The following is a 12119-nucleotide window of genomic DNA, read 5'->3' on the forward strand; positions in this document are numbered from 1 at the left end:
AATAATATATTTTTCCTGTTATAAATCTGTTAATTGCAGCAATACCTTTTATTTTTTCATCTCCTCTGAGCATTTAATGAAATTTTTTTTTTAAATATTATTTACATTACTTATATATAATATAATTGTATATATATATATATTATTCAAATATTCTATTATACTATCATTTCCCTTTTATTAGGCATTTTAAAGAACAAGATGACATATCCACCCCCACTGACGGACAAGAACATGAAGAACCGCTTGAGGGAGAAGCTTAGTGACTACAACACACCCTTGTAATTGTATACTTTATTATTTTTTAAAATCTGTACCACATTCTGAACCAGCATTGCTTACAGCAACTGTTTACTTTATCTAGCAACACAAACACTGTGCTATCACAATGAAAGAAGAGCCGAGCGTTCAGTCGACAGACCCTCCACCTTACTTGCAAGGTGTGTTCTGTATATTCATTTACATTTTACATTTACATTCATTCATTTTCCCCCCAAAGTAACTTACAATTGAGAACCCTTACTTGAGCCAGCAATATTCATAGTACACAATAGCAAGTCTAAAATATAAACTAGGATTATTATAGCTGTATCAGAAGTAATTTTATTAAACTACAGTTCTAAATATATATCTATATAATATATATCTATATAATTTGTCTAATTTGTAAAATGCTGGGTCATTTAGAGTTAATTATTTATATTCGGCAGACACCTTAGACTTACACCACCTGTTCCTTAAATAAACATAAACCCCTTTTGTGCAGAGGTGATCCCTGAGGACTTCGTCAACCTAGCCTACACCCAGGATGAGAAACCTCAGGAAGACAAACCAGATGAGCCACCAAAGGAGTCCTCTGAGAAATCAAAGGGCAAAGGATAAATGTGACCAAGAAGCAGAATTTTTGTAGTTTTGGATGTGTCTGATTTGTATTGGATTGTTTTAGATGAGTCTTGTCGTTTGTAAGTAGATTCACTGATAAAATAAATAAATGTGTCTATAAACCAGAGTCAGAAATTAACAAGGGCTGGGGGCAAAAATTCCACAGAAAGGGTTCTCTAGATATTTAAAATGTTCATCAATAATACACCTCTAGTGTTTTTAACTGATTATCTAATGCAGGGGTTTCAAACCCGGGACCCCCAGGGGTCTGCAAGGGACTGTTGCAGTCGATGTACAGAGAATTTTGCATTAAAATCATAATTTGACAAATTTTATTGTAATATAAAATACTATTTGCTATTTTTTTCATTTTATATATTTTTTGAGTGCCATAGTTTTAATGCTTAATTAACTAAACATAAAAATGCTTGTAATTTTGTAACACACACACACACACACACACACACACATATATATTTGTTAGTCTTCCTTAGTATTTACAAATTAATTTTAAATATTCTAATTTCTCTTTGCCATTGTCACCAGTTTTCTCATTTGCCCCCTCTCCCCCACTTTGGACCAATATTTATTCTGAAAATCAATAAATACAAACATTTGAATTGAATTAAATACATTTAAAGGTCCCATATTGTCAAAACTTAAATGTCCTGGCTTTTTTCATAATAACTGAGGTCTAGGTGCTAGGTGTAACTACCATATACGTTTCAAAACAGTCAATCCACAGTCAAATGCACACAGCCTGCATAAAGTAGCTGTGATCTTTCATGAACCGTTGTGACTTCCGTAAAAAGGTGACGTCAGAACTACTCAGTCACCACCTTCAGTCACCACCCCGAGCACTGCCCACAGTCCCACTCTCCTTTTGCCAAACCCCCAGACAACATCGCATCCATGCCATTGCTGAGCAGCAACAACAACACGGAAACATGTCGAGAAAACACTGTTCAGTCTGGATGTCAGGAAACTGCATCATTGCACAGTAGGGCTGTGACGGTCGCCGTGACAACTGTAGTGCAAGTGCCGTCACACACTATAATAAGCATAATCCAAAGTATACAAGTGTAATAATAGTAACAGTTGCAAATGGTTTTATTTAGACTATAAGTCTGCTAAATGACTAAATGTAATGTAAATGTAAATAAGTCTATGCTAATTCACAAATTACCTCAAACGACATACACTGAATTTGATCCTTTAGATTGTCAGGTTTGAGCGCAGGAAATTACAGTACATAATACAGAAACCAAACACTACATCGCCAATCTGGAATCATTTCCATTAATGTCACCCATCCGCATTTGTACAAGTGTCTTCAAGTTCACGTGATCGCAAACGCTCGGCTGGTCAGGCTTGTATTTACTGCATTCGGTTTAAAAAAAAAAAAAAAACATGAATTACCATTCTGAAACATCCTGTTGTAAGCACGTTTGAGGAGGTGGTTGGTTGTCTCCTGTCGTCGCCGATTCGGGGTCTGAGTTCGGCTCAAACATGTAAGGCCGGACAACATTTCCCTCAGCAGTGACCATCATTACCGGTGTTTCTATTGACCTTACTTGTGAGTATCATCAAAACAACAGGCCAATCAGAAGAGAGGCTCAAGAATATTAATTAGACAGGCCAAAATCGACCTGTTCTTTGCAGAGCTCCTGAGAGAGGAGCGTTAAAAACATATTGAGATGGTTTTTGGTACTTATACCGCAAATATGTATTCTTAAGTACATCAAGACTTAAAATAAAACTCCAGAAAGGTGTAAAATATATGACCTTTAATAGTCAAATAATATTCTAATAATAATCTCTTTTGGTTATAGCAAAAATGACAATTACTTAATTAAAAAAAGGAAGAAGGAAGAAGGCATACAGTTTGCAAACTTCTGGTCTAACATTTTATGCCATATATATTTATATTACTCTGTTCTAATTTTGCTATGGATTTAGAAACCATTGTGAATGTATCAGTTAATTCATACAGTTGAAGGATTTTACATAAATGGATAACTTATCTTTTATATGGCCCTTAATATGCCTTCATAAAGGTAATATATATATATATATATATTATAAAGAAATTATTTTATTTAAAAAATATTTTAATTTAAAGATTTAACATATTGGCCCTTAATTATAAACAAACAAACAAACAAATAAATAAATAAATCTGAAACTTTAAATTGACTATTTCTTGTTTAAATAGCAAAACGTCAAAAAAGTCAAAAAAGAAGAAAGAGCCAGTGAAAACAGTTGGATTTTTTCAGCTGGTAAGTGTGCATCTCTTCTACATCACATAATTAATTTGCGGCTTTAATAAGCAGTGATATAACATGCAGTGATAAGCCCTGAGGACAGCTGTCATGTGTTTGACTCACATGTTTGTTGCAGTTTCGATATGCCACCTGTCCGGAGGTGCTGTTTATGCTGATTGGCCTGCTGTGTGCAGCTGCTCATGGCATTGCGTTGCCTCTCATGTGCGTTGTGTTCGGACAAATGACTGACAGCTTTGTGTTGAGTGGGCAGAAAGGTAATCTGACAGGTATATTTAATAGTAAAATAAAGAAACATCCATGTAAACACGTCTAAGCATGCGTGAATTCGTGTGGCTGAAACATTAGTCCTTGCTCTTTTAAAACCTGTCAATAGAATGGACTGATTTGAGTTGCTAACGTAAACTTAACTCTTGGTGTTACAGCTCAGCAATCATTTCATAAATAGTTATTTTAATGTGGTGGTCTGGTACTACTGGTTTCAGGAAATGTTGCTCCCAAATGTTTGCAGGCAACTTTACTGGAAACTTCACCTTCATCAACTCTTCAACGTGTTTGGCTGGTTCTCCTGAAAAAGGCATTGAAGATAAAATGACAGAGTGGGGAGCCGCCTGGTGTCACATTCATTCTCATTCAGTTCTCCTATTAAGAATTTAGTGAAGTTATTCGACTGTTAGAATCTTCCACCTATGATTCATTCAATTCTTTGTTGAACCTTGACATAATTTGCTGGTTTATTTACACAGACATGCTTATTACTTTGTTGCAATCGGGGCTGCGGTCCTGATCCTGGGCACATTCCAAGTAATGCTTTTCCTGCTAACTGCTGCGAAGCAATCAAAGAGGATTCGGGAGAAGTACTTTCATGCCATCCTCCACCAGCAGATGTCATGGTTTGACACACATCAGATCGGCGAGCTGAACATAAGACTTACAGAGTATGTGAAGTGCAACCAGGTTCCAGACTCTCGTTTCTGTCACCTGATCAGTTCTTTGGTTACATCTCAGGTGTTTAAACTTAAAGGGGTCATATGATGCAATTTAAATTTTTCCTTTCTCGTCGAATCCGCCGGCCGCGCCGTTCTCCAGCCCGCCCGCCTCCGCTCACTCAAGGCCGCCGAGTGTGACGCTGTGTTTTGTTGTGAAAGCGAAACTACTTTGTTTGGCCTTCCAAAAGAGGACATGACTAGAAATCAGTGGTTTGTGGTTCTACAGTGCCGGCTGTTCTGACTCACAGACTGTAAGTATGTTTTTTATATTTAAAGAATTTAAATATAAAAACAGGAGTTTTGAGCAGTGTAGAGTAGTGCTTGTTGTTTGTCATTTCTCCGATCACAAATGCAGACATGGTTTTATGTTTACGCGGCGCGATGCAACACAACGTGTAAAAAGACAGTATAAGTCATTATAATCAGTAATTATGTCCCCACTGGATGCAACAAATGCCTCGTTTATAATGGGTTTTAATGTTTTTGTCTCGTCGCTCCATCGCTCCGGCCGGACAGGGCATCACAATATGGTAAGGGGCACAACATTTCCATCACCTGCTTGAGGTATTCGGCCAATCACAACGCACTGGATAGCTGGTCATTATATTTTTTGCATTTTAGTTTATTAACATTTTTTTGTAAATATCTTACCTTTTTGTTGCCTACAGATTCTTGCCACCCTGACCAGCAAGGAGCTTACAGCATATGCTAAAGCAGTAGCTGAAGAGATTCTGTTTGCTATTAGGACAGTTGTGGCATTTAACGGACAGAAGAAAGCAGTGGAAAAGTGAGCACATTCTGTACTTTTCACTCATCACCATAAGTTCATAACTAATTTGTCACTTAAACAGGGGAGATAAGATTGGGCCTTCTTCTAAATGTCAAGAATGTGACCAAGCTGTTCTGAGTGTGTACATAATACCAGCAGCCATATCACCCTGCAGCCCAAGACTGGTTGCCCACTGAAGCTAAGCAGGGTTGAGCCTGGTCAGTACCTGGATGGGAGACCTCCTGGGATAAATTAGGTTGCTGCTGGAAGAGGTGTTAGTGAGGCCAGCAGGCTGTGGTCTGTGTGGGTCCTAACGCCCCAGTGTAGTGACAGGGACACTATACTGACAAAAAGCACCGTCTTTCGAACATCATATGACCCCTTTAAGATTTATGGATCTCCCTTCTTTTCCCCAATGCAGTGATATAAACACAATCAACGATGGCCTTGGGGACAAAATCTGTGTGTTTGTCCAGTTCTTCTGCACATTTATTGCTGGTTTCATCATTGGTTTTATCTACGGCTGGAAGCTGACGCTGGTCATTCTTGCTGTCAGTCCCCTGCTGGCAGGATCAGCAGCTGTTTGGTCTAAAGTATGTATGATGTTTAATTGTCTTTATCTATTTATTTATTTTTTAGATCAAATGGTTTGATGAACAACACAGATAAATAAATAAACTAAACTAAAAAATACAACTATATATATATATATATATATATATATATATATCTGCTGATTGGCTTCATCACTCTGTCTCCTCTCCACCAATAAGCTAGTGTGTGGTGGGCGTTCTGGTGCAATATGGCTGCCATCGCATCATCCAGGTGGATGCTGCACACTGGTGCTGGTTGAGGAGATTCCCCCTTTCTATGTAAAGCACGTTGAGTGCCCAGAAAAGCGCTATATAAAAAAATGTAAGGAATTACTATTTATTATAATATAAGATAAATGGTTTTCTGTGACAAACTATTTGATGTATTCTAGGTATGAGAAAAACTTGGTAGAAGCAAATAACTTTGGGGTAAAGAAAGCCATTACCACTAATGTGTCCATGGGGTTGACACAGTTCATTATATTCGGCACTTATGCGCTGGCATTTTGGTATGGGACAAAACTCTCTGTGGATGAGCCAGAGAATTACTCAATTGGAAGGGTCATTATTGTGAGTTAGTTAAACTTTTTTAAGACTTTATCTGTCTCTGAATAAAGTCACAGCAGGAGACGTTTCTTAACCACCAGCTTTGTTACTTTTGACCCCAGGTTTTCTTCTGTGTGATGATTGGTGCATTCAGCTTGGGTCAGGGAGCTCCAAACCTGGAGAGCATCGCTAAGGCCCGGGGTGCTGCCTATGAGGTCTACAAAACAACTGACATGGTACAAACTTTCAGTCTTTATAATGAGATTCATTTTTACTATATTTATACCTGTATTGTTATTCTGGATGACTTATTTCTGTTCCTGTTACCTGTTGCAGCCTCGTCCCATTGACAGCAGTTCAAAAGAAGGTCACAAACCAGATCATGTGAAAGGAGATATTGAATTCAAGAACATCCACTTCAGCTATCCCTCTAGAAAAAAATGTGAAGGTAGAGTTGCATATTTTTCCACCTGTCAGGAACTTTATCATTCATACTATTCATTCTATGTGTTGAAATTATTATTAGTTAATAAAATGATATATTTTTTATGATTATTTTTAAAAATAAAAAATATATTTTGTTAATAAATTATTGCTTTTAAGGATTAACTTTAAGTTAGCATTAGATGGAGGCAAAGGTAATTTTAAATGTAAAAATGAAGGAAAAAAGCATGCAAGAATCAGTATCGAATATATATATATATATATATATATATATATATATATCAATATTGTATACAGAAACATCCACTAATACTGATACTGAACTAATACTGATAAATTTAAGTCTGTAGAGTTGGCTTATAACCAATATGGTACTGATATATTATGCATCTGTAGAAATGGTAACCTACTGAGTTCTGATTCAGTGTGTATCATTACAGATTCTACAGGAAATGAATCTGAAAGTCCCTCATGGAAAGACCATTGCATTGGTTGGAGCCAGTGGCTGTGGGAAAAGCACAATAATTCAGCTTCTGCAGCGCTTCTATGACCCTGATTCGGGAGAGGTAACACTGACATGCCCAAAGAATCTGCTAATGAGCAATCATAAATCAGTTCACCTCTCAGTAAAAGCTGCATTCCTTCAATACTTCACGTCACACAAAATATGTTGTTGTTTATTTTATGAAATGTGTACATTTGCAGGTGACTCTGGATGGCCGTGATATCCGCACTCTGAATGTGCGCTGGCTGAGGGAGAACATGGGTATCGCGGGTCAGGAGCCTGTTCTTTTTGGAACCACCATCGCTGAGAATATACGCTACGACCGTGAAGACGCCACTGATGAGGACATTGAGCGAGCCATTAAAGAGGCCAATACCTACGATTTCATTTCCAAACTACCAGATGTGAGTTCTGTACTTTTTTATTAAACTCAGTTCAGCCCCTAAAAATGTAAGGCAAAAAGAAGCTCATCTATGTTTTTAATTTAGACAAAGTAGACTTTTAATATCTGCCCTTTATCGGTTATCGTTCATAGCATAAAATTAATTATCTGCTTGTTGATATAGGCCAGAATTTTAATATTGGTTGATTCCTACTTAGAAATATTTTGATTTTTGCATTTTGAGCAGATCTTATGTATGTGAGCTGCACTAAAGTGAAAAAACATTTTTTTTAGAAGATTAATGGAGTTTTTTTGTACAAGAAAACACTATTTCAGTTTTTCTTTCTCAAAATGTCACATTTAAATGATGTGTTACCTGCTGTGTGTTTGTTTGTAATTGTTGGTGAAATAATTTCTTCACTGTTTTATTTCAGTGTAGTTGTGTAATGTCTGAAAGGGAGTTAAATGTTTAAAAAAATTCTCTGAGACAGAAGCTGAACACCATGGTTGGAGAGAGAGGGGCTCAGCTGAGCAGAGGCCAGAAACAGAGGATCGCTATTGCTCGAGCTCTCGTCAAAAACCCCAAAATTCTCCTGCTGGATGAAGCCACATCAGCCCTGGACACACAGAGCGAGTCCATTGTTCAGGCAGCTTTAGATAAGGTGATGCAAAACAATTCACCCTGTGACATAAAAGGCATTTCCATGAGTACTGGAATAGACAGGTTATGGTTGCAGATTATAGGTATAAATGTCATTTATTACAGTTTTTGTTGTGCTAACAATGTATTAACCAACAAAAGAGAAACATTGCAGTAAACAAGTGATTAATGATTATGTGTGTTGTCTTTTAGGCCAGAGCAGGACGTACTACCATTGTGATTGCACACCGCCTGTCAACTATTCATTCAGCAGATATAATTGCTGGTTTCAGTGAAGGCAAAGTGGTAGAAGAGGGAACTCACAGAGAACTCATGGCCAAGAAAGGAGTGTATTATTCTCTTGTAATGCAACAGGTACATGTTTGTCTCTTTACATGGCCTATGTAATAATAGTGGGCCAGAACCGACTTTATGAATTTCTGTGCTGTTGTTTCCTTAAATCAGGGTTTTTCAAACCTTAAACATTGAACAAATCTGATATTCTTACTCTTTTATTTTGCTTTCTAAACTATAAATCATGAAATTAATCAAATTTATTTTATTCTATTGACAGCCACTACTTATAACAGTAATACCAGTAAGAGAAAATAAATGTTTTATTATTACTTTAAAGGTTTATACATCTTATATGTATCCTTATAGTTAGTAGAAAAAAAAATGTTCAACAAATATATATATATATATATATATATATGCATAATTGATGTGTGTGTGTGTGTGTGTATACAGTATAAATATATAAATTTGGGTTCAGTAAGATTTTATCTTTTTTGAAAGAAATATCTTATGCTGAATTTATTTGATCAAAATATATATATTTTTAGATATTTTAACTGTTGAAAACAGTTGTGCTACTTAAAAATTTTCATGGAAACTATGACACATTTTTTTTCAGGATTCTTTGCTGAATAGAAAGTTTAAAAGAACAGCAATGATCTGAAATAGACATCTTTGGTAACATAAATATCTTTACGGTCACTTTTGATCAATTTAGTGCAATAGGATCTGAATAAATATATATATTTTTTTCTATTACTGACCCCAAAGTTTTTAACAGTAGTTTGTGTGTGTGTGTGTGTGTGTTGGTTGCAGTGCTGTGACAATATAAATGTCAATAAAAATGGAATATTACCATTATAATATCACGCTTAATATTTCTGTCACTCAGTTTAAAGGAGTCTTTATACACTAAAAAAAAAAGTATAAAACTGCCTGTATCCTTTAGGAAGGGGTCTCTCGCAAGAAGACCACCATATTTGGAGTTATTTGGCATAATGTTTTATCTTTATTTATTTATTTTTTTTAAACATGAGAATGATTGATGATTCATTTACATTAACAGACCTCTGGGAGACCAAATGATGATCTTGATGCCAATGAAGATGATATTCAGGCTGTTTCTGAGGGAGAAACCGGTGAGGAATCCTCTGAAACAGAGACTCCTGAGGGAGGAATGGAAATGCAAATGGAGAGTGGAACCCTTAGACGAAGCTTAAGACGTGGCAGTGAGAGACGTTCCTCCAGAAAGAAGTCCTCCTCAAAGAAGAAGAGCAAGAAATCCAAAAAAGACATAAAGGTACAAGCACTCCACTGCTTTGATGCTACGGAGTGAATCACACTGGTGATTCATAAATGGAGTAATCGGTTCCTGTTTATTTCAAATTCTCTTGTAGGAAAAGGAGAACGTTCCAGAAATACCTTTCACTAAAATTTTGGCTCTGAACAAGCCGGAATGGCCTTACCTCCTGGTGGGTACGCTGGGCAGCCTTGTGGGTGGAGCTGTTTATCCCTGTATGGCCATTCTGTTTGCCAAAATCATTGGTGTTATTGTCCTTTGTCTTTGTTCACACATCTCTGAACAAAAATCTCTATTGTGTGGATGTTTTCTTCCCTATTATAGTTTCAAAATAATTCATTGTGGATCGGATATTATACTAGTTCCATAAGTACATAGCATTTACAATGATTACCAGAATGTTGAGTTCAATAAAATCTCTTCTGTTTGTAGGTATTTGCAGAAGTCGATCCTGAAGTAAAGCGACAGAAGACCATGATGTTCTCGCTTTTCTTTCTACTAACTGGAGCAGTGGCTTTTATAACCTATTTCTTCCAGGTGAGACTTTGTTGCATTATTAGTAGTGTTTACTAGCATTTCTACTCATACTTGGATTCTACTCATACTTCTACTTGGATTCCCTTTACCCTTAGTATTAACCAACCAGAAACCTAAGAACCATCTAACAATTCCTTAGTATCATTCTAGTGAATTGAGTACAGACTAGCTAGATAGCTAGCTAGCTAAATCAATCAATCTAGTATCTAGTTTATAAATAAAGTGTTTCACTGTGTGTTGACTGCAACCAATACACCATTCAAAAGTTTAATGATTTTTGAAATGAAGTCTCTTATGCTCACCATTACTGCTTTTTTAATAAATAAAAAAATACAGTAAAACAGTACAATATTATTGTGAAATATTATTACAATTTAAAATCTAAATTAAAAGTTAAATGTAAAAAAGTGTATAAATTACAATTAAAATGTAATGGCAAAGCTGAATTTTCAGCTGTCGTCAGAGTCACATGTTTCTTCAGAAATCTGTATGTTGATTTGGTGCTAAAGAACCATTTTTAATATCAATGTTGAAAACAGTTGTCCTGCTTAATATATTTCTGGAATAAATGTTGTATGTAAGTTTCACATCTGGTGCTCTGTCATGTAGGGCTTCATGTTTGGTAAATCTGGTGAGCTTCTAACCATGAGGTTGAGAAGTCAGGCTTTCAACGCCATGATGAGACAGGTACGACACATTTCCCACATCTCTCACTCCATTACTATATGCAGTTGAGAACTAATCTGGCACAAACAGATAGCTATTGAAATGCGTGCTTCATCCTCAAGCCTGTTTCCCTTAACAGGAGATTGCTTGGTTTGATGACAACAACAATGCAGTGGGAGTCCTGACCACTAAATTAGCCACAGATGCATCTCTGGTTAAAGGGGTGAGTGGAACACAGTGATTTGCCATCAGAACCAGTAATTAAGCTTTCACTGTGGATACAGCCTGTGTTTTTGGCTCCGGTTCATTGCATCCATCTCTTTAAACTGTTATAGGCCTGACTGAATTTATTTTTCAGTTGTATTTATGTGAGAGCTAATCCATATGACTACAGCTTTCAGTATTAATAGTGCAACTTTATTTTAAATACACGACCATTTAAAAGTTTGGGTCTGTAATATTGTTTGAAGAAGTCTCTTATGCTAACCAAGGCTGCTTTTATTTATTTAAAATACAGTAAAAACTGTAATATTGTGAAAAATAATTACAATTTAGAATAAATATATTCTGTTTGGATATATTTTAAAATGTAATTTATTCCTGTAATGCGAAACTGGAGATTCGCAAGATTCGCAAGTCCGATTCGCGACTTGTCACAAGTGATTTTTTGTCCCAAAAAATCCTCTATTGTGTGGTGTCATTACGATTATTTAACTGCTCCCGATCGAGACGGAGCGTCGCCGAACTCAAATCGTAAATATCAAACATGACTCTTGATCTATGCCTCTGACATGATACCCGCGATAGCCAATGAGAGCGAGCAAGCGTCACTCACCGGATGTTGCGTGCTTCTATAGCTGAAACTTGGGAGCCACAAACATGCCACGAAAGCAGAATACATCACCCATATTCTTTGTTACACTTTGTTTTTCACTGTACAACAGAACGCGCGCCGGGAGAGCCAGCTGACAACGTCGATTGTTATCCATTTGTTTTTCTTCTCTAGTCACGTTTGACCTCGCGAGTCTCTGTGAGATCTTGTGTCACTGTGAAATCGTTCCTACAGTCATCAAGTGTGTGGTCTCGCGGTCTGGTCAAATCGTCTAGAGCAGGGGTGGCAAACTCCGGTCCTGGAGAGCCGCAGACCTGCAGAGTTCAGCTACAACCCTAATTAAAACTCACCTGCCTGTAGCTTCCTAGTAACCGTTCAGACCTTGATTAGCTCGTTCAGGTGTGTTTGATTAGGGTTGAAGCAAAACTCTGCAGGGCTGCGGCTCTCCAGGACTG

At 36.8% G+C, this 12119-nt stretch overlaps 1 pseudogene; it reads left to right on the forward strand.

Annotated features, from left to right (window-relative positions):
- Positions 1-369: 369 nt before the first annotated feature.
- Positions 370-12119, forward strand: part of LOC107684563 (multidrug resistance protein 1-like) — a 33669-nt pseudogene continuing 21919 nt past the window's right edge.

This window comes from Sinocyclocheilus anshuiensis, unplaced genomic scaffold (genome assembly GCF_001515605.1).
Source record: "Sinocyclocheilus anshuiensis isolate Anshui unplaced genomic scaffold, SAMN03320099.WGS_v1.1 scaffold225, whole genome shotgun sequence".
Taxonomy (NCBI): domain Eukaryota; kingdom Metazoa; phylum Chordata; class Actinopteri; order Cypriniformes; family Cyprinidae; genus Sinocyclocheilus; species Sinocyclocheilus anshuiensis.